The sequence below is a fragment of the Musca vetustissima genome, unplaced genomic scaffold (genome assembly GCF_032173495.1).
Source record: "Musca vetustissima isolate MV318-11 ecotype Yass unplaced genomic scaffold, APGP_CSIRO_Mvet_v1 utg268698, whole genome shotgun sequence".
Classification (NCBI taxonomy): Eukaryota; Metazoa; Arthropoda; class Insecta; order Diptera; family Muscidae; genus Musca; species Musca vetustissima.
Window position 1 is genome coordinate 5168 of NW_026876404.1, and position 13998 is coordinate 19165.

Consider the following 13998-nt stretch of genomic DNA (forward strand, 5'->3'; position numbering starts at 1 on the left):
AAATAGTTTTTGGAGATAAAATCCGCCTACAGGCGTCAACGTACATCGAGTTCCTATGATCTCAAGATCGACGTGAAGAATTTCTTCCTAAAGCGTCCACCCAAAAGCTGGGGTGTTTCGCGGTATTCGAACGGAGCTTTGTTTTTAGCTGAGCACATAAACAAGTTATTCCGGCTTAGTTGCCAAATCCATACGATTGTCGAATACAAATTCTCACCCAAAAAGATTCTGTGGAATGATTGCCTGAGCAGTTTTAACCTCTACAAGTGTAGTTTTAAAAACAATTTAACTCCCCCAACGACATCGACCATTGGAAATGTACCAACAGACTTGTACAGTTTAGTGAACTGTACTTAATTTGGGAGTCAGGTAGTCATATGGAAATAGTTGCTTTCTAAGATTCTATTTGTAATGTAGATCATAAAATAGGTTATTTATGACTCTCACGCATTGTGTGTGTGCAGGTCTCGTTGTTTTTTTTTACAACTCAGACGAGTGGTTTACCCTTTTCCAATAGAGTAAGTGCATATCTCACCCAAGAAACATTATTCTGGTGTAAGATAAATAATTTAGAGCCACTGTGATTTTAAAAAGAACACCGAAAATGACAATACCACTCAACTAAATAGACAATTAAATATTCGATTTTGAAGAAAAAATCTCTAGCGTTATCTAAGTGAATAAAGGACCCTATCGGCGTATACGTAATAACTTAATTGTTGCTGTTCATCATACGACCCAATGAAATGCGATTCGTTGAAAACAGGTTTCATGATTGAAGATATAGTTAGGAGCTGATTAGGATTACAAAACATTTTGTATGCCTTCGAGCGTTGAAACGCGGATCTATAAAGGTTCCAACCCATTTTTATTTAAAATTTAATTTTGTTTGGTATTTTTAAGATTTTCGCATAAACAAATATCTACGTCACACATAATTGCCCATCGATTTCGGTCGTTACTTAATCGTTTATCCATTATATTTATCCAATAAATTTTTGATTTTGTATATTTTTACTTCAATTAAAAATTAAAAAAAATCGATACGGTCCAATACACATTAAAGTAGGATTCAATTAGGTATGCATTGTTTTTATTTTATTGTTGCTATTGCAGTGGTGATTGTGGTGGCATTAGTTTAAGAAGCGGTAGTAAGTAAAATTGTGTAGCTGTAGCTGTTGTTGTTATAATTGTTTTACTTTTATTGTTATACTTGTTATTGTTGCTGTTCTTACTGCATTTGATGTAGTGGTTATGTGTATGATTTCCAAACAACAACTTTGTATTCTTTGCAATTCTTATTGTTTTCATTTCTGTAGGCTTTGTTGCTATTGTTGTTGCTGTTGTTTTTTTCTGTTCTGTTCGGTTCTGTTGTTCGTTTTTCATTCTAATTTCAAACTCACCATTTGCCCCACACTGACATCCGGCCGGGCGTTGCTTTCTGTGTTTGTACAACCACCGATTTCTATGCCAGCCGAAGCTTCTTAACCTCTGTGCCAATGTCTTTGTTTTGTGACGCGTTTGCTTATCGTTTCGCTTACTACTATTATCCGCTTGATGTTGAGCTTTTAAAGCAGCTCCACAATAGAGACATTTGCTACGCTCACCACTACCCCGGGTCATACTATTGACACTGAATGTAAGACACTTGGTGACACCGCCGCCGCTGCCGTCATCACCACCGCGACCACGACCAACGGCACTACCGTCGACACCATTGTGGTGATGTTGTGTGGCCACATTGTGGTCAAGCATTTGTTCGACTTCTTCCTCGTCGACAAAAATGCAAATGCCACCGCGTCTTTTCAATGAGGATTTACTTGAGAAATCTGGATCGAATTCTGGAGTTTGTGGTGGTGGACGGGGGAGGTTGAGGAAGAGGTTATCATGGATTTCGTTCGGTCAATAGGTAGGTAGCAAACGATTGTGGTCGATATACAGAGATATACACATATGTACATTTTGGTTGGTATGGTAGTAGTTGTTCATAGTAGTTGTAGGATTTTTTTACATTTTTTTGTAAATTTAAAAATATATACAAAAGAAAGTTATAGGAATAATAATTTTAGTTAGGCGTTTTATTTACAATATTTATTTTATTTTTTAATTTTTTGTAGTAGATTTTTTATTGGTCAGATGAATATCGAAATGTATGTACGATATAATTGATAACGAAACGTTTCCATGCTGAAGGCATGCACTGAACATTAGAATGACTTTGAAAAGCAGAGAGAAGATTTTGTTTTTCTAAAGATGAAATGATAGTTGAAAAGAAGAAGAAGAAGATAAGAGACATAACCCGCTATAAAACTGCTATTTCTGATGCCAAATATCCTATGATTCCCTAAAATTAATGAGGAACTCAGAATCTGAGGTGTTTTGAGAATAAAATATATCAAAGTAAATGCCTTACAATTCAAAATGATATAACCCCTCAGCATGGATAGTGTAAGTAAAGCGTTTCTTTTATACTACTACTTTTAATAATCTGTAATTGTATTTAAATATTAAACCTATTTGAAAATAAATGCCCACATCTGAAAATAATGGAGATTTACATTGGCGGAATAATATCGGGCATACATCAACAATTTCAACGTTATTTTGTTATACCTTTATGGCTAATTAGGGTATATACACTTTGATATGGAAAAAAATTGCGAGTAAAAATGTGCCTAATCGACCCAAACCTTTGACTAAATCCGTTTCATACAATTTGGAGCCGATTTACAAATTCCGTCCGTCTGTCTGGCCGGCTGGTGAGCACTATAACTCTCGAAGGGAGTAACAGATTTCATCCAAACTTTGCGTAATATTTTTTGACACTTAGTTCAAGTTCGAAGATAGGTAATATCGGTCCACTCTTTCGGGTACTGTCGCCCCAAAGTACTCCTTTAAGTACCTCCACCACAAAGGGACAAAAATATTAAACTTTGTAAATATTATATGAAACGACAGCCATATACTGAACGCGAAATTTTACATGGAGAAGGGGATCGGGCTAAAGAATAGGCATGCCTATTTTGATAAAGACCGGCCAATATTTAGCGGGTCAAATGGACTCCGATTTTAGTGTGAAAAATGACAAAATTTGTATTCTATAGCGTATATTTTTACCCCTGAAGGACATATACCGAGAAGTTGATAGTATATCAAAAAGGAGTGGTTGACTATTAAATTAATACGAATTATATTGTCGTATGTGTATTCATATATAGTGCTGGACAACGCCTATAATTTTTGGTGATGATCAGATAATAATATTGGGATGAAGTGGACCGAAAACTTAACTTTTTGTGTTTTTTCGAGTCGATCTATAGGCCACAATTGAAAGCCGAACATCACAATACAAACCACGGTGAAGGGAATCTGGACAAGTAATTAGAAGGGCTGTACTGAATATTAGAAATATTTGTTGACCTCCGTCAAGATGGTACAAATATCGCGAAATATTGCAGAAGCTCAGAGCATACAGAAAGTTATGTTTTCGTGGAAGTTGTGTAGGGTATCATATGGTCGGGCCGTTCGACTATACTGTTCACTGGTTTAAACTTAATTTATTGATCCACTCCCATCGGTTCACTTTTTCTAGTATCTCCCACAAAAGGCACAATTTTTGATAATTTCATATGGTAATATATTTACTTTACATAGATCCATCTTTAATATGGAATGCGTTGGTCACATCCTTCTAGTACCTTCCCCAAAAAGTGTCAACATTTTGAAATTTTGTTAATCCAATTTCAACCTCTCTAAATATGGTAAACTCTTTAAAGAATACATATAATAAGATAATAATAAAACTTGTGTTAATACCATAGATCTCGGCAGATCATAGGCTGTGGGTATATTTTAAAGTTTGAGAATCACTTGGTGTTAACACAATAAATCGGCTATATTTTCAAGAGTTGTTGAACATTTGAATTGTATAGTATAGTATTACAGTATTAAATAAAAAATTCAATTTTTGTAAACCCCGACTCCCCAATAAATTTCCAACCCCACATGAAACTACACTAGAGCGAATGATTTTGGGAAATAAAGAAAATTTTATAGGGAATATGACAAATTTGACCTATATCGACAAGTTTTTCCAAGAGTATTTCGTAACACATAAGGCACCTTAAAAATTCTTTATATGGGGTTAATGGTATTTTTATAGTTCATGCTCTGAAAAAATAGTTCCATATTACAATCAGATTGCAAATCGGAGTTATGAACATCAAATATCAAAAATTAAACGGAATATTGTACGCCATTTCCCATCAAGTCTTCGAAATTGATTCCAGTATTCACATAACCTCCACATGAAAGTCCCAGTATTTGGACGAATTTTCCGCTGAAGTTGCTGTAATTTTCAATCCGTGTTCTTGGAAAAAAAAATCATCGACATCTGTCGTTGTTTTGATATTTTTGGGGGGCTTTGTCAAAATATCGATTATGTTTTTTTCGGAAAAATCGTAAAAACTTTAAAAACAACGAAAGCTTGATCCAACCAATTAAAAAAAATCGGTAGGAAAATGTGCTTAAACCTTCCCAAAAGGGGGCGGTGCCATTATGGGGAGACTATATGAAAACTTGGAGATATATAGACAATTTTTCGAAAAAGTGCGTTTACCTTGCAATATCGCGGAATGCCACATTAGCCTTCAAAATACCGAAAATTGGTCGGTACCCTCATCTTGATAATTTCAGTAGGGAGATATGGTACCATATAATAATTTCAAAACAATTTAAAAACAAAATCCATATTAAACCAGTAGAAAGACCAATGTCGGATGAGACCGACTATATGATACCCTACGTCCTTTGGGTATACCTACATTAATATACAGATAGAAACGAAGCTTAACAATTGTTTCTCTCTAATATTTTTGGCTGCATGTGTATAATGTTCGGTCTATAGGAATTTGGTGGATAGTTGACATGAAGCCGGAGAAAATAAAATAGGCTGACTTTGTACCAATTATATTAAATTACACTGTGATACAATTTTAATTTTTTTGATAATTACCGGAAAACTCCAACAGATTATGAAAGAGGCTTAAAAAAGAAGACAGGGCGTTTTGAAAGCATACGTCTGGAGGTAACCCAAAAAGGGGGACAATATTCCCCCTTTTCAAGAATTTTTATAATTTTCGAATTATGATTTCTTGAAACCCTTGCATTTAAGGTATATAGTGACAGAAGTGATTTAAAACTCATTCAAAACGGGGTTAAAGCTGCTCAAAATATTCTACAGAAATATTCGCCATAATGTTTTACTATAAGTCTTAGAATAGACTAAAACTCAAAAATCAGCCTAAACGTCAAAAATCTTAAAAAAAAAACAAATACTGATTTTAGGGTTAATATCGTACTTATTACTAGTTTTTATCCATTTTCTCCCATAAGATGTCGTTTTAGAAGGATGGTATAAGGAAGAAAAATATTCCCCATCAATTTTTAGCATAATTCACTGAACAAGAGAAATCTGTATATATAATGTATATACCGAATGTTTATTTTATGTTTATGTCTACGTCTACGTCAAATTCCACTTACATATTAAATAGTTTTTAAGAAATTTACAGTCTAAATTTTTTGTTATTATAGATACTTTAAATTACTTTAGGTATACACTATAGTTGATCCTAATTTCCGTTGTGCTAAATTTCGTCTCAAATAAACGATCGTTAGGTATTTGGTGCATAATTTGCATGATTAAATAATACATGTCATTCTAAGTGAATATAAAAATTTCCTCTCATTGAGACAAATATTATAAATCTGGGACACCATTTAGACGACATCGGACACATGACATGAAAGCTATGTCTAAATCTAATCATGATAAAAATACATCCTCAGATTCTGAGTACCATCATTCCTAATTCTCCCACTTATTTTTTTCATTATTTTATTTCATCCTAATTCATTGAAAGCAATGTATTACCACATTTTTATATTACTACATTGGAATGTTTTGCAGACTAATTAACCCGATGAAATTAGCAGAGCAGCAAATGGAAGTCCATGATGTTAATTAAGGAACCCAAATGTGACTGCCTACACCAATCAAAGTTGTTACACTGACTGGCGAATGGAACAGATCATTGTTAACGTTTAAGGGAACATTGATGTGATTAATAACACTTAGAGGAAGAGGAGAGAGAAAGACGAAACAAAAAACAAAACATTAAACCAAGAACAAAACAAAAAACACGTTTAACAGATGGTCAATAACACAACGAATAACATGACGAACTAACAAAATGAACAAAACAAAAAAATAAACAAGAACGACGAATGAACTGCAATAAACTTGAAGACATTTCACTTAACGTTAACTTCAAACATAAAACTTTAATGTAGAACAATGTTCGTGATAGAGAATTTTCCCTCCCCTTAAAAGTAATTACGATAGGGGTTAGTAGTCTAAACCACACAGATGAAAGGTTAGTTGTTTCTTTTTGAAATGTTAAAAAGACTTATGATGTAGAGAGCTTTAAAGCCTTAGTATGGTGTGAAAGAAAAAAGGTTTAATGTGAATAGATATGGTGTTGATGATGGTATATTATTAATTTGTTAAGATAATTTTATATAATTATATGGTTATATAACATATATTACAATATTGTATAATATATTTTATAGAGTAATATATTAGTGGTTGTGTGATATGGGATATTTTGTAAACAATTTCAAAAAATACTGCATAATTATTAACTGATTATTATATAATTACTGACTGAGTAAAATATAATGAAAATATGTTATGTTTGGCCGGATCGAAATGTTATACCTTCCATCACATGTATTTGACTAAATGGACGATATAACAATATTGTAAGTAGGGATATTTTATAAAATTGCGATAAATCCTCAGTACCATTAACATTGCATGAAGCTTATACATAAAAGTGGACCCATACTAGATATTTTCTGTACCCACTAAAATTACTGCCAATTTGTTTGAAAAAACGTACCCTATACTGATCTTGTACGAGGCAATTCAGAAAGTTCGATATGGCAACTCCTTCATATAGAAACAGGTGTTCAAAAAAAAAAAAAAAAAAAAACACACACACATCCGCATTTCTAATTTTTCCATTGTAAAAAATTGAACACCTGTTTCTATATGAATAAGTTGCCAAATCGAAACAAAATTGAACATGTGTTCATAACAGATATGGAAGTTTCCGCGCTTACAAAAAACCTTTCATACCCAAATGTTTCTTGTAACAAATCGAGGTACTTACGATGTCAGAGATACCACCTCACTGAAAAGTTCGTTGATGCCTGACTTAGTGGTTAACAAGACATTTAAAAACAAATCCATACTTTTCCTACTGATTTGTGTCGTCCATTAGTGAGAATACTAAACTGGTGTCTATTTGGTTGAAAACATGTCCAGAAGATTGCAATTTCTGTTGAAGATTAAGTCATTCATACAGACGGATGGAAGGACAAGGCTATAAGGTAGGAAATTATTATTTCGATGAGGTACAAACCGAATTAACCGAAATGCCAGAGAGGTGCATGTGGGAAATGATATTTCGACGCCTCCGAAGAATAGTATGCTAAGTCTGAAAAGTGAGTTTTTCAGCTGAAGCTCTCAAAGCATGGAAGTTTCTTAAATCTTACGTGTCATGCTAAGTACATTTTTGCTTATAACTTTGTTTTGGATTGGCCGATGATTACCACAATTTCAGAGAATTTAAATTAAGGACCGTAGTATCTAAAAACGTAAAGAACTTTAAAACATGCATGTATTGTTGACTTAGCATACTATTGTTCGGAGGCGTCGATTTGTACTGAACCATTTCAAAAATGGAAGATTTGAAGTGTTATATTGACTCGGAAGAACTCACAATGTAAAATCTCAAGCGGATCGTTGTCAAATTGAATTATGAAGCACGCCACTATAGTCATTATATTGAAGTTCACAGGTATTGTACTGCCAATGAAGTGACAAATTTAATACACACTTCGACTTATGGTGGCGTCACAGGTGACAGAATCATAGATCTCAGCGTGATACAAAACAGCAATCGACGGTGTGTGCCTTCAAGAAGTACTTCAGATGGCGACTGGTCCGCTTGAGCTACTTATGACGATCAAATCAGAATGGAACACTAGAAGTTGTTTATCTGAAATATTCCGAAAATTTGATAAACGAACAGGAGGACTATAACAATGTAAGATCCCATTGGTGTTTGCGCCTTTTTAAAAACCAAAAATTGGAATTGATAGGTCATACGCTGTACAGACCTGATTTGGGATCTAATGACTTCATCTATTTTTGTTGTCAAAAGATGTGGTCTCGATCGGAGTGGTAAAAGTGATTCGATAATTGTTTTGAAGACTAGTTAGTACGGCGTTGCCGATGTGCAAAGTTTGTATCATATCGGTTACATTCCTTCGACAGTTATCGTTCGTACCATCTCTTCATACCGAGTATTCTGTCTTTGCGTATATGTTTATAACATGCAAAAGGATACGAGATAGATCCATAATTCCTTTTGAGAATATGAATAGAATAGTTTTTGAGTCGATTTGGGAATGTCCGTACGTATTTTGATATAAAATTATAAACAAAGTAAACGTCGCAATTATGATCATGGACGAACCCTATTGAAAAAAAATCGGTTCAGATTTAGATAGAGTTCGCATAAATACTTTTGTCCGATTTCATGTAAAAGGTGCTGTTATACGGATCTAAAGCATGGGTACTTTCGCAAATAGATGAGGCAGTTCTTGGAGTGTTTGAGAGAAAAATTCTCCGATCTGCGTTGACGGTGAATATCGCCGTCGAATGAACCATGAGTTGTACCAGCTATTCTCGGACATCGACATTGTTAGACGTATTGAGCTGCAGCGACTACGTTTGCTAGGTCATGTTGTGAGATTGGATGAAGATGCCCCAGCCCAGAAGGCATATAAAGGCAAGCCAGGAGGCATATAAAAGCAAGCCAGATGGTTCACACAGAAGAGGCCAAAATACGTTGGAAAGATCAAGTCGAAGACAACATTGTCGAAAATGGTCTTTCAAATTGGAAAATCTGCGCAAAAGACCGACGCGACTGGAAATCTTTTTTAAGCTCGGCTTATGAAACGAAAGATCTGTCACAAGCCAGCTAAGTAAGTAAGTAATAGGTTACAGAAAGGCTCGTGTACGAAACATCCATTTCATTTCAATGTTCTTTCAAAACTGCGACGTCTTTGAGGACATATATGTTGAATATATCCATAGTGATGAAGGGCCTCATCGTCATGTATGACGAATTATGGATCTATACCTATAAGTCCGACACAGAGCAGAAATCAACAATTTCGGTCGAAGCAGAACTAAATCCAACGAATTTATTGGTTAAAGATTCGCTTCGAAGCAAACGGTTGGCTGTTTCCGTTTGCTTCGGATGTTTTGAGATAAATTAGAAAATCGAATAAGATGAGACGAAAAAGTTGCATTAGCAATAAGCGGGATCTCACACAATGTATTGATTGATAAAAATCTGAAATTTATGGGTCATCCGCCATAAACCCAATGACTAGAAGATGGGGTCCCTGGACAGGACTAGGGAAATAGGAATTGATTGGAAGAGAACTTAGAATATATCAGTCGGCGTTGCCGATGCTTCTTTCGTTATCTAACGGGTATAACGATCACTAGCGTCGTCGAAGTCAGGTTTTTAACAAGCTAGAACCAAAAATTAGCATGAGTTAGTACAAAGGGAATTCTTTGCGGCCACAGTTGTGTATTTTTTGTGATATTCTCATTGGGGCAAGGTACTTGCAGGGTACTGATGTTGCTGTGTGGCATTATTGCATTCGGCCACATAGGGTAATGGTTTCATTAAGGTTGCACTATCGAGGTGGGTTTCCTAATTCTGCCAAACTTGCAAAATGTAATTGATGAGAACTTTATTTGTGCGGTACACTAGTAATTGATGCTGTTGTGACATTATTGCATCTAGCCGCATAGTATAATGCAATCATTGAGAATAAACTATCGTTATGGGTCGCCATTTCATAAAGATCCTGCTCGATACTATGTTATTTAGAAATTGAACAAGCACCAGTTACTCCAGACGGCGAAGTTAAGTTTTCAATAAGGCAAGGCCATTTTTAATGTAACCTAGTAACAACGTATCTAAGCCTGATGTGGGCCTTCAATATATAAACATTCAAGGGGTACCGTGTATATCAACATATCGAAATGAAGAACATGAGCCAAGTCGCATGCTGGGTGTATCGGTCCACTTCTTCTGGTACCTTCCTAAAAAATAGTCAACATATTCTTCAATCTCTAATAAAACTAATCGATTTTCAGATTGCACCTACATACCTTCTTTAAAAATCTCCAAAAAAATATTTCTTTACTTAGGATTGTTTACAAAATATCCCAATCACAAATGAAAACAACAATAAAATAAATTAAAGGTAACAAAATAGGTTTTGTACTTACTTGCCGAACTCGTCGAAACGCGACCCATCGGTATATAACTTCGACTATCGCTATTGTCCTGCGAGAAATTGATGACATTCACATCGTAGGTGACCACGGAGGCCTGTCGTTTGCGCACCGTCTGGATACCCTCATAACCGGTCAGTAGTGAGCTACGTTTGCGTCCACCACCACTAACAGAGGTAGTCGTGAGTGTTGTTTCCGGTTCACTGTCAGGACGTTGATATAAAGGTGATGCTAAGTCTTTCTCCTCTCCTGTTAAAGAACCGCCACTGCCGCTAAGGCCATTGCCGGCGGAACCACGTCGATGTTGTTGCATTGAGGAGGCCGGCGTTAGGGTGGAATCTAAAATAATTTCCGGTTTGGGTGAAATGTTCGTTGGTTGTAATGTGGGTTCAAGTTGTTGCTGTTGCTGGGTGGTGGGGGCATTGGTGGTTGGCGATGCAGCCAGTGTGGTAAAAACATCCAGGGACACGGTGGATGTGTCACTAATAACAAAATGCTGATGATGATTTGTTGTTGTTGGTGAACTGCTTAGGCTGGGGGGAAACATGGGCTAACCGGCAGAGCATCGTGATTATAACGGCTGGTGGAGTCGCTATCACCGAAAAGCCTCGGCAAATAGACATCCAACCGTGTTACTGTGCTCGCGGGAACGGACACCCAAATTCTGTCTTTGTCGCCATTATAGCTGTGGAAGAGTTGATGATTCGATCTTTTGAACTTGTGAGTCACTTGATTCAATCTCCGCAATTGGCTGATGCCGCTTCTTTTCCAGCGAGAAACATTCCGTGCTGGAACGTTTGGTTTTCGCCAGCAGAGATTTCAGATTGAAGCCCTTACTGCTAACCAATTTGGGTGTGGACTGTACCGAACCCTCCTTAAGGGAATCTAAATGTTTTGTCTTTTTCACCTTGACATCGTCGTAATTTTTAAAAGGAATTCTCAGCTACTGGCGGCAAGGCGTTTCTTTGCCCCTGAGCCATGTGGCCTGGCTCCGTCTGCGATTTTCACCATTTTTAACTGCGACAAACTGGATAGTCTCACTAAAGTGCTTATTGATTGCCGAAAAGAATTCTTTGTTGTGTTCGTGTTGGTGGTCGCTGCTGCTGCTGGTCCGTTATCACTGGCCTTTTGCAATTGACCCGCTTGCTCGTTTTTGTAATACAAATAATTATCTTCAATAGTACGTTTAAGCTCTTTATTATCCTCTGAGAGGGGTATGAGGGTTGCAGGAGCGGCAGTTTGTTTTAATTTTATTAATAATCGTTGCTCTCGCTGTCATCACTGTGGACATGTCTGGCCACAATCACTGCCACCGCTACCACCAAAGACGCCGTGGTATTGATCCGAATCACAACCATAGTTTTGATAGAAATTTGAATCCTGCTGCTGGTGTATCTTATGGAGGACAGAGGGATTTTGCAACTTGTTTAACACCGTTGCCGCCACCACCACCGCCATTACCACTCCCATTCACCGAGGTATGGGTATTGGCAATGCTTTGCTGGAAGGGTGGAGCTATTTTTCATATCCTGCCAAATTTGCGGATTATAATTGATGAGATCCTTATTGGTGCAGGGCACTTGTAATTGCTGCTGCTGTGTGGCATTATTGCTTGTGGCCGCATAGTGTAATGAGATCATTCAGGGTGCACTATCGTGTGGGTCACCTTTTCATAACGTTCCTGTTCGATATCATGCAATCAATACTACTACGGCTAAGACGATCGGGTGGTGGTGAGGGCACCCGTAACTCATCGCATTCATCTTTGTCATCATCGGTTTTTGCGGCATTCCTGAATGTACGGTATGGATATAAGTGAGTGAGTGTGTGGGTGTGTGCGAGATAGAAGAGCAGATAAAACCGATTAGTGTATGCCATGTTTTCAGGTCAAAAGGGAAATATTGAAGAAAAACCCTTTAAGTGTGGATTTTTTGGTTAAGTTTACGATAATACCTAAAAGTTCCCTAGTCAGCTACAGAACAAGAGTTGCTCTAAATATTTATCCAAGTACAAGTGGTTGAAAACCTATTAATGAACGGAGGTCTGAAGATTTTCTTGGGACTATTCATATGAACTGATTTTCTATAGACCAATGGATATCTTCAATGGACTACTCATTTTCTGAAAAAGTACTTTTACCACAAGACAGTCGAAAAAATATACGTCCCTTGAAAAATATTCTTTAATAAATCCACGCCACAGTTGGCCCTCTAAAAATATTCTTTAAAAATATATGTCCCTTGAAAAAATATTCTTTAAAAATATACGTCCCTTGAAAAAATATTCTTTAAAAGTCTACGTCCCTTGAAAAAATATTCTTTAAAAACTGACGCCTTGCTTATAGGCCGAAAATATTCTTAAAAAAATGTACGCCTTGTGATAGGCCCTTAAAAATATTCTTTAAAAAATCCACGCCTTATATAGGCCCTGGAAAAAATTCTTTAAAAAATCCACGCCTTATATAGGCTCTGGAAAAAATATTCTTTAAAAATCAACGCCTTATATAGGCCCTTAAAATATTCTTTAAAAAATCTACGCCTTGTGATAGGCCCTTAAAAATATTCTTTAGTAAATCCACACCTCAGTTGGCCGTTAAAAAATATTCTTTAATAAATCCACACCTCAGTTGGCCCTTAAAAAATATTCTTTAATAAATCCACACCTCAATTGGCCCTTAACAAATATTCTTTAATAAATCCACACCTCAATTGGCCCTTAAAAAATATTCTTTAATAAATCTACACCTTGATAGGCCCTTAAAATATTCTTTAAAAATCTACGCCTTGTGATAGGCCCTTAGAAAATATTATTTAAAAAATCTACGCCTTGTGGTAGTCCCTTGAAAAAACATTCTTTAAAAAATCTACGCCTTGTGATAGACCCTTAAAAATATTCTTTAAATAATCGACGCCTTGTGGTAGTCCCTTGAAAAAGTATTCTTTTAAAAAATCTACGCCTTGTGGTAGTCCCTTGAAAAAATATTCTTTAAAAAATCTACGCCTTGTGGTAGTCCCTTGGATCCATACTTACCTCAAAATGACTTATGGCACTATGAGTCTCTTCTCTCGTTAGGGTTAATTCACATTCACTGGGATGTAAATAATTCAAATTGGTGGGCTGTCTGACGGCCAATATGTACACTATTTAGCAAAATGTTGGAACTAGTGCGGCTTAAAGCCTTCCGTTGACGCAACTGCCTCTCTGCAATGACAAACAACAAACGAACATATTTCAGAATACATACTTACATACATTCCCTTCTAAATTGCCCCCTCATACTCACTTGTATATACGGAAATACATAACCAACATCACAATGCCGGGTATCCAAAACCTACCGAACTGGATATTAGGGCATAAGCTTTGTTCACCACAAAGGAACATTGATCGGGATTTTGGGGATATTTCCTTGAAATGTTGAGCCTTGTCGTATACCAACCGAAATATTGGCGTGAAAGGAGATGAGAGCGGGCAGTATCCAAATATGGCCAGCATAAACAAACGGTTTTGTGTGTCATATTCAGTGGATATTCCAGGTGACA

At 36.3% G+C, this 13998-nt stretch overlaps 1 pseudogene; it reads right to left on the bottom strand.

Moving 5' to 3' along the window:
- Nucleotides 1-1541: 1541 nt before the first annotated feature.
- On the bottom strand, nucleotides 1542-13937 carry LOC133320953 (octopamine receptor beta-3R-like; annotated as a pseudogene).
- Between the last annotated feature and the right edge of the window lie 61 nt (nucleotides 13938-13998).